Raw genomic sequence first — 16,945 nt, forward strand, 5'->3', positions numbered from 1 at the left:
CTGTGTATATATATATATATATATATATAATCCTGCCAGAACCAACTTATTAAAACCTCAATTCTGCCTCAGGGAATCACAGAGAACAATGGAAGAGGTATAGCATTGCCATCACAGGGATGTTGTGGACTGATTCATATTGGCCCAATCCCAACGTACACCCACTGGACTTGAACACGGACATGCTGCAGACTTTAAGGCTTAGATGTATGCAGACTTATGAGAGTGTTTACGTGCGGTAGCAAGGGCTCGGTATGAAATGATTATTTATGGTACCTCTGACATCTCGCAGAACAACGATTCTGATAATCGTTTTGGTTTTTATTACTATGCTTCAGTGCATATACCAGCTCAGTGGCCTTGTGGTTGGAGTGTCCGCCCTGAGACTGGGTCGGGTCGGGTCATACCAAAGACTCTAAAAATGGGACCAAGTGCCTCCCTGCTTGACACTCAGCATCAAGGTTTGGATTGGGGGTAAGTCCCTGCGACATACTAGCGTCATGTCCAGGGGGTGTACTTGTACATCAAGCTGCCTCACGCTACAGAAACAGGAGATAGGCTCCTGCCCTATGGGCCTCATGGCTCGGCAAGGCTACTTCAGTGCATACATTGAATTATATTGTGTACTCACAGAATACTATGAGGCAATACAAATGCCATAACCACTGGCATGTGACGTAGTATATAGTGACATAGACACATTTTTATATTAATATAATTCTTTAATAGCAAAAATCTAAAAGCTCTTTATGTGTATATAAGCTAGTAAATTAGCTATTTTCACATGATTTTCTGTGCTACGAGGATAAAATAGGGCTTAAGTGGTTGGTTAACAAGTGCACGAGTAAAGCAATCAAATTAAATCAATCTCTCTAGTGTGTACATGCATATCTATTATCTAACACATAATAGCCTTCATACAACGGCCCTGGAAGCTCTTCATTTTCCAATGAAAGGGTTTGAATTGAAAGGATTTGCTCTCATAATGGGGCTCCAATTATGATCAACTACATTAAGGGTGTACTGTGGGATTGGGCTATTGTTACTGGATGGTCATGGTAAGGTTTTGAATTCAGGAAGACCATGTAGTGGTCCTTCATCATAGCCATATTATAAGATCACAGCATAAAAGCCAGCCCATTTCAGAGGCTATGTTGTGCTTGCTTTATTATGCCAGGCAACTTGTTTACACTTTACAAATGCAGGTATTCAGTTTTTGTATATTTGTTTAAATGTTTGCTCATCATGGGACATCACTGTCTTTCTGTCTTGAAATAAATGTTTGAATTATTATTACTATAAATGTATTATGTACAGTAGGCTAGCTCCTTTAGTCAACTGGGTGAGAAACAAACTGTCATGTGGCTGTAGCTTGGGTTAAAAAAACATTTGTGTTGTCTGTTATTGTATGTAAAATACATAAAGGGCATGTGATTTACTAATAAAGTCTTAGATCTATACACTGACAGAATCTCAAAGCTGTCCATTGTCTGCCAGCCATAGAATATTTCTACTTGCATCCATATAGTGGTCCAGGCGCATGCCACATAATAGCCTATAGGCTCTGGCCTGACACAGTATTGTGTGTTGGAGTCCTGTTCATGGTGACCTTTGCTGCATATCTCTCCCTCTTTCCTGTCGGTCTTCACTGTAACTATCAAAGGCACAAAAGCCAAAAACAAATCTTAAAAATATAAGATAATTGTCTATGCCTCATGGTCCTATAACAGACTGAGTCGTGTTGACTCCACCTATCTGCGTAATACTTTGTATGCACACTGACACTCCCTAGAGGCCAAGGAAAGACGTCTGTCCTGGTTCAAATAAAACTATTGTTTAATGTCCTCACAAGAGTATAGTAGTCTATTATAATTCTTATTTTCGTGTCTTGTCATGAAGACCAAAACCTAGCCCAAAATCGTTTTTGAAAAAAATAAATGTAGCTACAAGCAGCGATAAGGCGGGACCAAGCAGGACGGTAATAAGCAATAAGAACAATATGCAGTCAGTTTGGATTGGGGGGGTTCTTGAAGACTCATACTGTACACTGACTTGGCAGTGCCCAGATTTGAACCCATGATCTTGTTGTCCAAAGGCAAGAGCTCTACCAACTCCGCTAAAGCTGCCTGGGTTGGGGGGGAAGAAGAAACTGTGGGGGAGGAGGAAGGGGAGCTGTTGATCGAAAGGTCACCGGTTAGATTCCCAACCAGACGGCTCAAACCCAAAGTTTTACCAAGTGTAATGAGTCTTTCAAATAGCATTTAATTTGTTATACAACTAGGTCAGTGTTGGGAATGGCTGCAGCCAAGAGTCATTTTATTTTGTTAAATACTTTAACTGTAGTGATATTTTAACTGTATGATGATGAACAGCTGAATTATTGAAGTGCGTGCCAGATTATACAGTGTGTGTGTGTGTGTGTGTGTGTGTGTGTGTGTGTGTGTGTGTGTGTGTGTGTGTGTGTGTGTGCATGCGTGCATGCGTGCGTGCGTGACACGGATTGAAATATATGCATATAACTATATACACACACTATATTATAATTATGTGTTATACACACATGCATCTATATAGATGAGAAGTCCTGCATACAGTAGGTATTCAACAGGAACAACTTGCATCCGAGAAAATGATAATACCTGTACCTGTATGATGCTCTGAGGGCGTGAAGTAAGACGTCTTGAGTGTACAGGGTTTGATGACGGCCCAGGACCGGGCCTTAATAAAAAGTTTTAAAATAGTAAAAATGGCAATTAGGTTTAGGGATAACAAGTGGGTAAGGGGTGGCACAAGATAGGGCCCTATAGAGTATAGATAAAGAAAAGTCCTCCATGCTTCAGCCAGCAGAAGGTAGAAGGGTTCGTCGGTGCTCAACAGGGACAACAAATATTCAAAAAACGATGGGCTATAACCCATCATTTTTTTCATTTTTTTCAAATCCTCAAAAATGATGAAAAACGGCGTGCTATAGTATGCCGTACGGTATGGGCTATAGCCCATGTTCAAAAATGATGAAAAACGAGGTTAATTATTTTTTTCAAAATTTCAAAAAACGATGGGCTATAACCCATGTTTTTTGAAATTTTTCATGTTTTAAAAATCCTCAAAAATGATGGAAAAACGGCGTGCTATAGTATGCACTTTGAGATTCTTACGAATGTAAAGTGCGTTATAAATAAAATCCATTATTATTATTATGCCGTACGGTATGGGCTATAGCCCATATTCAAAAATGATGAAAAACAAGGTTAATTTTTTTTTCCAATTTTTCAAAAAACGATGGGCTATAACCCATGTTTTTTTGTTTTTTTTTAATCCTCAAAATTGATGAAAAACAGCGTGCTATAGTATACTGTACGGTATGGGCTATAGCCCATGGTCAAAATTTATGAAAAACGAGGAAATCCTTTTGTCATCCATACAAAATGATGAAAAACGAGGATAATTGTTTTTTCAAAAATTCAAAAAATGATGGGCTATAACCCATCATTTTTTTCACTTTTTTCAAATCCTCAAAAATGATGAAAAACGGCGTGCTATAGTATGCCGTACGGTATGGGCTATAGCCCATGTTCAAAAATGATGAAAAACTAGGTTAATTCTTTTTTTCAAAATTTCAAAAAACGATGGGCTATAACCCATGTTTTTTGAAATTTTTCATTTTTTTCAAATCCTCAAAAATGATGGAAAAACGGCGTGCTATAGTATGCCGTACGGTATGGGCTATAACCCATATTCAAAAATGATGAAAAACGAGGTTAATTCTTTTTCCAAATTTTCAAAAAACGATGGGCTATAACCCATGTTTTTTGAATTTTAGATTTTTTTTCAAATCCTTAAAAATCCTTAAAAATGATGAAAAACGGCGTGCTATAGTATGCCGTACGGTAGGGGCTATAGCCCATGTTAAAAAATTATGAAAAACGAGGATAATTTTTTTTTTCAAAATTTCAAAAAACGATGGGCTATAACCCATGTTTTTTGAATTTTTGATTTTTTTTCAAATCCTCAAAAATGATGAAAAACGGCGTGCTATAGTATGCCGTACGGTAGGGGCTATAGCCCATGTTCAAAAATGATGAAAAACGAGGATAACATTTTTTTCAAAATTTCAAAAAACGATGGGCTATAACCCATGTTTTTTTAATTTTTAATTTTTTTTCAAATCCTCAAAAATGATGAAAAACGGCATGCTATAGTATGCCGTACGGTAGGGGCTATAGCCCATGTTCAAAAATGATGAAAAACGAGCATGACACTTTTTTTCAAAAATTAAAAAAACGATGGGCTATAACCCATGTTTTTTTTTTTTTTTTTTTTTTTTTTTTCAAATCCTCAAAAATGATGAAAAACGGCGTGCTATAGTATGCCGTACGGTAGGGGCTATAGCCCATGTTCAAAAATGATGAAAAACGAGGATAACATTTTTTTCAAAATTTCAAAAAACGATGAGCTATAACCCATGTTTTTGAATATATATTTTTTTTTTCAAATCCTCAAAAATGATGAAAAACGGCGTGCTATAGTATGCCGTACGGTAGGGGCTATAGCCCATGTTCAAAAATGATGAAAAACGAGGATAACATTTTTTTCAAAAATTCAAAAAACGATGGGCTATAACCCATGTTTTTTTAATTTTAATTTTTTTTTCAAATCCTCAAAAATGATGAAAAACGGCGTGCTATAGTATGCCGTACGGTAGGGGCTATAGCCCATGTTCAAAAATGATGAAAAACGAGCATGACACTTTTTTTCAAAAATTAAAAAAACGATGGGCTATAACCCATGTTTTTTGTTTGTTTTTTTTTTGTTTTTTTCAAATCCTCAAAAATGATGAAAAACGGCGTGCTATAGTATGCCGTACGGTAGGGGCTATAGCCCATGTTCAAAAATGATGAAAAACGAGGATAACATTTTTTTCAAAATTTCAAAAAACGATGAGCTATAACCCATGTTTTTGATTTTTTTTTTTCTTTTTTCAAATCCTCAAAAATGATGAAAAACGGCGTGCTATAGTATGCCGTACGGTAGGGGCTATAGCCCATGTTCAAAAATGATGAAAAACGAGGTTAATTCTTTTTTTCAAAATTTGAAAAAACGATGGGCTATAACCCATGTTTTTTGAAATTTTTCATGTTTTAAAAATCCTCAAAAATGATGGAAAAACGGCGTGCTATAGTATGCCGTACGGTATGGGCTATAGCCCATATTCAAAAATGATGAAAAACAAGGTTAATTTTTTTTTCCAATTTTTAAAAAAACGATGGGCTATAACCCATGTTTTTTTTGTTTTTTTTTAATCCTCAAAATTGATGAAAAACAGCGTGCTATAGTATACTGTACGGTATGGGCTATAGCCCATGGTCAAAATTTATGAAAAACGAGGATTAAAAAAAAATTCAAAAATTCAAAAAACGGTGGGCTATAACCAATGTTTTTTTTCAAATCCTCAAAAATGATGAAAAACGGCGTGCTATAGTATGCCGTACAATATGGGCTATAGCCCATATCCTCGCGGTGTATAGCGGTGTATGAGAATGGGTGTTGCGGAGGATGAGATTCCTCTCATCCTCCGCAACACCCATTCTCATACACCGCTATACACTCATCCCCAATGCATTCTCTATGGCAATAGCACAAACTTTGGCATGCTACTAGTCCTACATACTTACACCTAGCAACCCCATTCTAGCCTACTTAGGTTCCTCTTACGGTGGACATGTTTGCCTGAAAAGGAATCTTTGAAATGTTTCATAGTTTTAGAAATATAGTGCTTTCAAATTTACAATGGGGCTCAATGGCAGACATTGGCACGTCAAAAATCACTTTCACCTAGAAACTCCATTCACACTTTTTATTATTCAGCTTACTGTGGAAACTTTTTACTTTGAAATTTTTTATAGTTTCTGAGTTATTTAACTTAAACGCCCAAATGCATTCTAGTCTGTGGCAATAGCACAAACTTTGGCATGCTACTAGTCATCCATACAAAATGATGAAAAACGAGGATAATTGTTTTTTCAAAAATTCAAAAAACGATGGGCTATAACCCATCATTTTTTTCACTTTTTTCAAATCCTCAAAAATGATGAAAAACGGCGTGCTATAGTATGCCGTACGGTATGGGCTATAGCCCATGTTCAAAAATGATGAAAAACTAGGTTAATTCTTTTTTTCAAAATTTCAAAAAACGATGGGCTATAACCCATGTTTTTTCAAATTTTTCATTTTTTTCAAATCCTCAAAAATGATGGAAAAACGGCGTGCTATAGTATGCCGTACGGTATGGGCTATAACCCATATTCAAAAATGATGAAAAACGAGGTTAATTTTTTTTCCAAATTTTCAAAAAACGATGGGCTATAACCCATGTTTTTTGAATTTTAGATTCTTTTTCAAATCCTTAAAAATCCTTAAAAATGATGAAAAACGGCGTGCTATAGTATGCCGTACGGTAGGGGCTATAGCCCATGTTAAAAAATGATGAAAAACGAGGATAATTTTTTTTTCAAAATTTCAAAAAACGATGGGCTATAACCCATGTTTTTTGAATTTTTGATTTTTTTTCAAATCCTCAAAAATGATGAAAAACGGCGTGCTATAGTATGCCGTACGGTAGGGGCTATAGCCCATGTTCAAAAATGATGAAAAACGAGGATTTCTTTTTTTTATAATAAAAAAAACGATGGGCTATAACCCATGTTTTTGAAATTTTTATTTTTTTCAAATCCTCAAAAATGATGAAAAACGGCGTGCTATAGTATGCCGTACGGTAGGGGTTATAGCCCATGTTCAAAAATGATGAAAAACGAGGATAACATTTTTTTCAAAAATTCAAAAAACGATGGGCTATAACCCATGTTTTTTGAATTTTAGATTTTTTTTCAAATCTTCAAAATTGATGAAAAACGGCGTGCTATAGTATGCCATACGGTAGGGGCTATAGCCCATGTTCAAAAATGATGAAAAACGAGGATAACATTTTTTTCAAAAATTCAAAAAACGATGGGCTATAACCCATGTTTTTTAATTTTTAATTTTTTTTCAAATCCTCAAAAATGATGAAAAACGGCGTGCTATAGTATGCCGTACGGTAGGGGCTATAGCCCATGTTCAAAAATGATGAAAAACGAGGATAACATTTTTTTCAAAATTTCAAAAAACGATGGGCTATATAACCCATGTTTTTTGAATTTTAGATTTTTTTTCAAATCCTCAAAAATGATGAAAAACGGCGTGCTATAGTATGCCGTACGGTAGGGGCTATAGCCCATGTTCAAAAATGATGAAAAACGAGGATAACATTTTTTTCAAAAATTCAAAAAACGATGGGCTATAACCCATGTTTTTGAATTTCTTTTTCTTTTCAAATCCTCAAAAATGATGAAAAACGGCGTGCTATAGTATGCCGTACGGTAGGGGCTATAGCCCATGTTCAAAAATGATGAAAAACGAGGATAACATTTTTTTTTTAATTCAAAAAATGATGGGCTATAACCCATGTTTTTGAATTTTAGATTTTTTTTTAAATCCTTAAAAATCCTTAAAAATGATGAAAAACGGCGTGCTATAGTATGCCGTACGGTAGGGGCTATAGCCCATGTTCAAAAATGATGAAAAACGAGGATAACATTTTTTTCAAAATTTCAAAAAACGATGGGCTATAACCCATGTTTTTGAATTTTAGATTTTTTTTCAAATCCTCAAAAATGATGAAAAACGGCGTGCTATAGTATTCCGTACGGTAGGGGCTATAGCCCATGTTCAAAAATGATGAAAAAAGAGGATTTTTTTTTTTTCAAAATTTCAAAAAACGATGGGCTATAACCCATGTTTTTTGATATATATATATTTTTCAAATCCTCAAAAATGATGAAAAACGGCGTGCTATAGTATGCCGTACGGTAGGGGCTATAGCCCATGTTCAAAAATGATGAAAAACGAGGATAATATTTTTTTCAAAAATTCAAAAAACGATGGGCTATAACCCATGTTTTTGATTTTTTTTTTTTTTTTTCAAATCCTCAAAAATGATGAAAAACGGCGTGCTATAGTATGCCGTACGGTAGGGGCTATAGCCCATGTTCAAAAATGATGAAAAACGAGGATAACATTTTTTTCAAAATTTCAAAAAACGATGGGCTATAACCCATGTTTTTTTAATTTTTAATTTTTTTTCAAATCCTCAAAAATGATGAAAAACGGCGTGCTATAGTATGCCGTACGGTAGGGGCTATAGCCCATGTTCAAAAATGATGAAAAACGAGCATGACACTTTTTTTCAAAAATTAAAAAAACGATGGGCTATAACCCATGTTTTTTTTTTTTTTTTTTTTTTTTTTTTTTCAAATCCTCAAAAATGATGAAAAACGGCGTGCTATAGTATGCCGTACGGTAGGGGCTATAGCCCATGTTCAAAAATGATGAAAAACGAGGATAACATTTTTTTCAAAATTTCAAAAAACGATGAGCTATAACCCATGTTTTTTTTTGTTTTTTTTTTTTCAAATCCTCAAAAATGATGAAAAACGGCGTGCTATAGTATGCCGTACGGTAGGGGCTATAGCCCATGTTCAAAAATGATGAAAAACGAGCATGACACTTTTTTTCAAAAATTAAAAAAAACGATGGGCTATAACCCATGTTTTTTTTTTTTTTTTTTTTTTTTCAAATCCTCAAAAATGATGAAAAACGGCGTGCTATAGTATGCCGTACGGTAGGGGCTATAGCCCATGTTCAAAAATGATGAAAAACTAGGATAACATTTTTTTCAAAATTTCAAAAAACGATGGGCTATAACCCATGTTTTTTTTTTTTTTTTTTTTTCAAATCCTCAAAAATGATGAAAAACGGCGTGCTATAGTATGCCGTACGGTAGGGGCTATAGCCCATGTTCAAAAATGATGAAAAACGAGGATAACATTTTTTTCAAAAATTCAAAAAACGATGGGCTATAACCCATGTTTTTGAATTTTAGATTTTTTTTTCAAATCCTCAAAAATGATGAAAAACGGCGTGCTATAGTATGCCGTACGGTAGGGGCTATAGCCCATGTTCAAAAATGATGAAAAACGAGGATAAATCTTTTTTTCAAAATTTCAAAAAACGATGGGCTATAACCCATGTTTTTTTTTGTTTCTTTTTTTTTCAAATCCTCAAAAATGATGAAAAACGGCGTGCTATAGTATGCCGTACGGTAGGGGCTATAGCCCATGTTAAAAGATTATGAAAAACGAGGATAATTTTTTTTTCAAAAATTCAAAAAACGATGGGCTATAACCCATGTTTTTAAATTTTTGATTTTTTTTCAAATCCTCAAAAATGATGAAAAACGGCGTGCTATAGTATGCCGTACGGTAGGGGCTATAGCCCATGTTCAAAAATGATGAAAAACGAGAATAACATTTTTTTCAAAAATTCAAAAAACGATGGGCTATAACCCATGTTTTTTTAATTTTTTAATTTTTTTCAAATCCTTAAAAATGATGAAAAACGGCGTGCTATAGTATGCCGTACGGTAGGGGCTATAGCCCATGTTAAAAAATGATGAAAAACGAGGATATTTTTTTTTTCAAAATTTCAAAAAACGATGGGCTATAACCCATGTTTTTTGAATTTTTGATTTTTTTTCAAATCCTCAAAAATGATGAAAAACGGCGTGCTATAGTATGCCGTACGGTAGGGGCTATAGCCCATGTTCAAAAATGATGAAAAACGAGGATTTCTTTTTTTTATAATAAAAAAAACGATGGGCTATAACCCATGTTTTTGAAATTTTTATTTTTTTCAAATCCTCAAAAATGATGAAAAACGGCGTGCTATAGTATGCCGTACGGTAGGGGTTATAGCCCATGTTCAAAAATGATGAAAAACGAGGATAACATTTTTTTCAAAAATTCAAAAAACGATGGGCTATAACCCATGTTTTTTGAATTTTAGATTTTTTTTCAAATCTTCAAAATTGATGAAAAACGGCGTGCTATAGTATGCCATACGGTAGGGGCTATAGCCCATGTTCAAAAATGATGAAAAACGAGGATAACATTTTTTTCAAAAATTCAAAAAACGATGGGCTATAACCCATGTTTTTTAATTTTTAATTTTTTTTCAAATCCTCAAAAATGATGAAAAACGGCGTGCTATAGTATGCCGTACGGTAGGGGCTATAGCCCATGTTCAAAAATGATGAAAAACGAGGATAATTTTTTTTTCAAAATTTCAAAAAACGATGGGCTATATAACCCATGTTTTTTGAATTTTAGATTTTTTTTCAAATCCTCAAAAATGATGAAAAACGGCGTGCTATAGTATGCCGTACGGTAGGGGCTATAGCCCATGTTCAAAAATGATGAAAAACGAGGATAACATTTTTTTCAAAAATTCAAAAAACGATGGGCTATAACCCATGTTTTTGAATTTCTTTTTCTTTTCAAATCCTCAAAAATGATGAAAAACGGCGTGCTATAGTATGCCGTACGGTAGGGGCTATAGCCCATGTTCAAAAATGATGAAAAACGAGGATAACATTTTTTTTTTAATTCAAAAAACGATGGGCTATAACCCATGTTTTTGAATTTTAGATTTTTTTTTAAATCCTTAAAAATCCTTAAAAATGATGAAAAACGGCGTGCTATAGTATGCCGTACGGTAGGGGCTATAGCCCATGTTCAAAAATGATGAAAAACGAGGATAACATTTTTTTCAAAATTTCAAAAAACGATGGGCTATAACCCATGTTTTTGAATTTTAGATTTTTTTTCAAATCCTCAAAAATGATGAAAAACGGCGTGCTATAGTATTCCGTACGGTAGGGGCTATAGCCCATGTTCAAAAATGATGAAAAAAGAGGATTTTTTTTTTTTCAAAATTTCAAAAAACGATGGGCTATAACCCATGTTTTTTTATATATATATATTTTTCAAATCCTCAAAAATGATGAAAAACGGCGTGCTATAGTATGCCGTACGGTAGGGGCTATAGCCCATGTTCAAAAATGATGAAAAACGAGGATAATATTTTTTTCAAAAATTCAAAAAACGATGGGCTATAACCCATGTTTTTGATTTTTTTTTTTTTTTTTTTAATCCTCAAAAATGATGAAAAACGGCGTGCTATAGTATGCCGTACGGTAGGGGCTATAGCCCATGTTCAAAAATGATGAAAAACGAGGATAACATTTTTTTCAAAAATTCAAAAAACGATGGGCTATAACCCATGTTTTTGAATTTTAGATTTTTTTTTCAAATCCTCAAAAATGATGAAAAACGGCGTGCTATAGTATGCCGTACGGTAGGGGCTATAGCCCATGTTCAAAAATGATGAAAAACGAGGATAAATCTTTTTTTCAAAATTTCAAAAAACGATGGGCTATAACCCATGTTTTTTTTTGTTTCTTTTTTTTTCAAATCCTCAAAAATGATGAAAAACGGCGTGCTATAGTATGCCGTACGGTAGGGGCTATAGCCCATGTTAAAAGATTATGAAAAACGAGGATAATTTTTTTTTCAAAAATTCAAAAAACGATGGGCTATAACCCATGTTTTTAAATTTTTGATTTTTTTTCAAATCCTCAAAAATGATGAAAAACGGCGTGCTATAGTATGCCGTACGGTAGGGGCTATAGCCCATGTTCAAAAATGATGAAAAACGAGAATAACATTTTTTTCAAAAATTCAAAAAACGATGGGCTATAACCCATGTTTTTTTAATTTTTTAATTTTTTTCAAATCCTTAAAAATGATGAAAAACGGCGTGCTATAGTATGCCGTACGGTAGGGGCTATAGCCCATGTTAAAAAATGATGAAAAACGAGGATATTTTTTTTTTCAAAATTTCAAAAAACGATGGGCTATAACCCATGTTTTTTGAATTTTTGATTTTTTTTCAAATCCTCAAAAATGATGAAAAACGGCGTGCTATAGTATGCCGTACGGTAGGGGCTATAGCCCATGTTCAAAAATGATGAAAAACGAGGATTTCTTTTTTTATAATAAAAAAAACGATGGGCTATAACCCATGTTTTTGAAATTTTTATTTTTTTCAAATCCTCAAAAATGATGAAAAACGGCGTGCTATAGTATGCCGTACGGTAGGGGTTATAGCCCATGTTCAAAAATGATGAAAAACGAGGATAACATTTTTTTCAAAAATTCAAAAAACGATGGGCTATAACCCATGTTTTTTGAATTTTAGATTTTTTTTCAAATCTTCAAAATTGATGAAAAACGGCGTGCTATAGTATGCCATACGGTAGGGGCTATAGCCCATGTTCAAAAATGATGAAAAACGAGGATAACATTTTTTTCAAAAATTCAAAAAACGATGGGCTATAACCCATGTTTTTTAATTTTTAATTTTTTTTCAAATCCTCAAAAATGATGAAAAACGGCGTGCTATAGTATGCCGTACGGTAGGGGCTATAGCCCATGTTCAAAAATGATGAAAAACGAGGATAATTTTTTTTTCAAAATTTCAAAAAACGATGGGCTATATAACCCATGTTTTTTGAATTTTAGATTTTTTTTCAAATCCTCAAAAATGATGAAAAACGGCGTGCTATAGTATGCCGTACGGTAGGGGCTATAGCCCATGTTCAAAAATGATGAAAAACGAGGATAACATTTTTTTCAAAAATTCAAAAAACGATGGGCTATAACCCATGTTTTTGAATTTCTTTTTCTTTTCAAATCCTCAAAAATGATGAAAAACGGCGTGCTATAGTATGCCGTACGGTAGGGGCTATAGCCCATGTTCAAAAATGATGAAAAACGAGGATAACATTTTTTTTTTAATTCAAAAAACGATGGGCTATAACCCATGTTTTTGAATTTTAGATTTTTTTTTAAATCCTTAAAAATCCTTAAAAATGATGAAAAACGGCGTGCTATAGTATGCCGTACGGTAGGGGCTATAGCCCATGTTCAAAAATGATGAAAAACGAGGATAACATTTTTTTCAAAATTTCAAAAAACGATGGGCTATAACCCATGTTTTTGAATTTTAGATTTTTTTTCAAATCCTCAAAAATGATGAAAAACGGCGTGCTATAGTATTCCGTACGGTAGGGGCTATAGCCCATGTTCAAAAATGATGAAAAAAGAGGATTTTTTTTTTTTCAAAATTTCAAAAAACGATGGGCTATAACCCATGTTTTTTGATATATATATATTTTTCAAATCCTCAAAAATGATGAAAAACGGCGTGCTATAGTATGCCGTACGGTAGGGGCTATAGCCCATGTTCAAAAATGATGAAAAACGAGGATAATATTTTTTTCAAAAATTCAAAAAACGATGGGCTATAACCCATGTTTTTGATTTTTTTTTTTTTTTTTTTAATCCTCAAAAATGATGAAAAACGGCGTGCTATAGTATGCCGTACGGTAGGGGCTATAGCCCATGTTCAAAAATGATGAAAAACGAGGATAACATTTTTTTCAAAATTTCAAAAAACGATGGGCTATAACCCATGTTTTTTTAATTTTTAATTTTTTTTCAAATCCTCAAAAATGATGAAAAACGGCGTGCTATAGTATGCCGTACGGTAGGGGCTATAGCCCATGTTCAAAAATGATGAAAAACGAGCATGACACTTTTTTTCAAAAATTAAAAAAACGATGGGCTATAACCCATGTTTTTTTTTTTTTTTTTTTTTTTTTTTTTCAAATCCTCAAAAATGATGAAAAACGGCGTGCTATAGTATGCCGTACGGTAGGGGCTATAGCCCATGTTCAAAAATGATGAAAAACGAGGATAACATTTTTTTCAAAATTTCAAAAAACGATGAGCTATAACCCATGTTTTTTTTTTTTTTTTTTTTTTCAAATCCTCAAAAATGATGAAAAACGGCGTGCTATAGTATGCCGTACGGTAGGGGCTATAGCCCATGTTCAAAAATGATGAAAAACGAGCATGACACTTTTTTTCAAAAATTAAAAAAAACGATGGGCTATAACCCATGTTTTGTTTTTTTTGTTTTTTTTTTCAAATCCTCAAAAATGATGAAAAACGGCGTGCTATAGTATGCCGTACGGTAGGGGCTATAGCCCATGTTCAAAAATGATGAAAAACGAGGATAACATTTCTTTCAAAATTTCAAAAAACGATGGGCTATAACCCATGTTTTTTTTTGTTTTTTTTTTTCAAATCCTCAAAAATGATGAAAAACGGCGTGCTATAGTATGCCGTACGGTAGGGGCTATAGCCCATGTTAAAATATTATGAAAAACGAGGATAACGTTTTTTTCAAAAATTCAAAAAACGATGGGCTATAACCCATGTTTTTGAATTTTTGATTTTTTTTCAAATCCTCAAAAATGATGAAAAACGGCGTGCTATAGTATGCCGTACGGTAGGGGCTATAGCCCATGTTCAAAAATGATGAAAAACGAGGATAACATTTTTTTCAAAAATTCAAAAAACGATGGGCTATAACCCATGTTTTTGAATTTTAGATTTTTTTTTCAAATCCTCAAAAATGATGAAAAACGGCGTGCTATAGTATGCCGTACGGTAGGGGCTATAGCCCATGTTCAAAAATGATGAAAAACGAGGATAAATCTTTTTTTCAAAATTTCAAAAAACGATGGGCTATAACCCATGTTTTTTTTTGTTTCTTTTTTTTTCAAATCCTCAAAAATGATGAAAAACGGCGTGCTATAGTATGCCGTACGGTAGGGGCTATAGCCCATGTTAAAAGATTATGAAAAACGAGGATAATTTTTTTTTCAAAAATTCAAAAAACGATGGGCTATAACCCATGTTTTTAAATTTTTGATTTTTTTTCAAATCCTCAAAAATGATGAAAAACGGCGTGCTATAGTATGCCGTACGGTAGGGGCTATAGCCCATGTTCAAAAATGATGAAAAACGAGAATAACATTTTTTTCAAAAATTCAAAAAACGATGGGCTATAACCCATGTTTTTTTAATTTTTTAATTTTTTTCAAATCCTCAAAAATGATGAAAAACGGCGTGCTATAGTATGCCGTACGGTAGGGGCTATAGCCCATGTTCAAAAATGATGAAAAACGAGCATGACACTTTTTTTCAAAAATTAAAAAAACGATGGGCTATAACCCATGTTTTTTGATTTCTTTTTTTTTTTCAAATCCTCAAAAATGATGAAAAACGGCATGCTATAGTATGCCGTACGGTAGGGGCTATAGCCCATGTTAAAAAATGATGAAAAACGAGGATAACATTTTTTTCAAAATTTCAAAAAACGATGGGCTATAACCCATGTTTTTCTTTTTTTTTTTTTTTTTCAAATCCTCAAAAATGATGAAAAACGGCGTGCTATAGTATGCCGTACGGTAGGGGCTATAGCCCATGTTAAAAGATTATGAAAAACGAGGATAACATTTTTTTCAAAGATTCAAAAAACGATGGGCTATAACCCATGTTTTTGAATTTTTGATTTTTTTTTCAAATCCTCAAAAATGATGAAAAACGGCGTGCTATAGTATTCCGTACGGTAGGGGCTATAGCCCATGTTCAAAAATGATGAAAAACGAGGATAACATTTTTTTCAAAATTTCAAAAAACGATGGGCTAAAACCCATGTTTTTTGATTTTTTTTTTTTTTCCAAATCCTCAAAAATGATGAAAAACGGCGTGCTATAGTATGCCGTACGGTAGGGGCTATAGCCCATGTTCAAAAATGATGAAAAACGAGGATAACATTTTTTTCAAAAATTCAAAAAACGATGGGCTATAACCCATGTTTTTGAATTTTAGATTTTTTTTTCAAATCCTCAAAAATGATGAAAAACGGCGTGCTATAGTATGCTGTACGGTAGGGGCTATAGCCCATGTTCAAAAATGATGAAAAACGAGGATAACATTTTTTTCAAAATTTCAAAAAACTATGGGCTATGACCCATTTATTTTAATTAAAAAAAAAATTCAAATCCTCAAAAATGATGAAAAACGGCGTGCTATAGTATGCCGTACGGTAGGGGCTATAGCCCATGTTCAAAAATGATGAAAAACGAGGATAACATTTTTTTCAAAAATTCAAAAAACGATGGGCTATAACCCATGTTTTTGAATTTTAGATTTTTTTTTCAAATCCTCAAAAATGATGAAAAACTGCGTGCTATAGTATGCCGTACGGTAGGGGCTATAGCCCATGTTCAAAAATGATGAAAAACGAGGATAACATTTTTTTCAAAATTTCAAAAAACGATGGGCTATAACCCATGTTTTTTAAATTTAAAAAAAAAATTCAAATCCTCAAAAATGATGAAAAACGGCTTGCTATAGTATGCCGTACGGTAGGGGTATAGCCCATGTTCAAAAATGATGAAAAACGAGCATGACACTTTTTTTCAAAAATTAAAAAAACGATGGGCTATAACCCATGTTTTTTTTTGTTTTGTTTTTTTCAAATCCTCAAAAATGATGAAAAACGACGTGCTATAGTATGCCGTACGGTAGGGGCTATAGCCCATGTTCAAAAATGATGAAAAACGAGGATAACATTTCTTTCAAAATTTCAAAAAACGATGGGCTATAACCCATGTTTTTTTTTTTTTTTTTTTTTTTTAATCCTCAAAAATGATGAAAAACGGCATGCTATAGTATGCCGTACGGTAGGGGCTATAGCCCATGTTAAAAGATTATGAAAAACGAGGATAACATTTTTTTCAAAAATTCAAAAAACGATGGGCTATAACCCATGTTTTTGAATTTTTTATTTTTTTTCAAATCCTCAAAAATGATGAAAAACGGCGTGCTATAGTATTCCGTACGGTAGGGGCTATAGCCCATGTTCAAAAATGATGAAAAACGAGGATAACATTTTTTTCAAAATTTCAAAAAACAATGGGCTATAACCCATGTTTTTTTTTTTTTTTAATCCTCAAAAATGATGAAAAACGGCGTGCTATAGTATGCCGTACGGTAGGGGCTATAGCCCATGTTCAAAAATGATGAAAAACGAG

This window comes from Protomyctophum parallelum (assembly GCF_964188405.1).
Source record: "Protomyctophum parallelum genome assembly, chromosome: 14".
Classification (NCBI taxonomy): domain Eukaryota; kingdom Metazoa; phylum Chordata; class Actinopteri; order Myctophiformes; family Myctophidae; genus Protomyctophum; species Protomyctophum parallelum.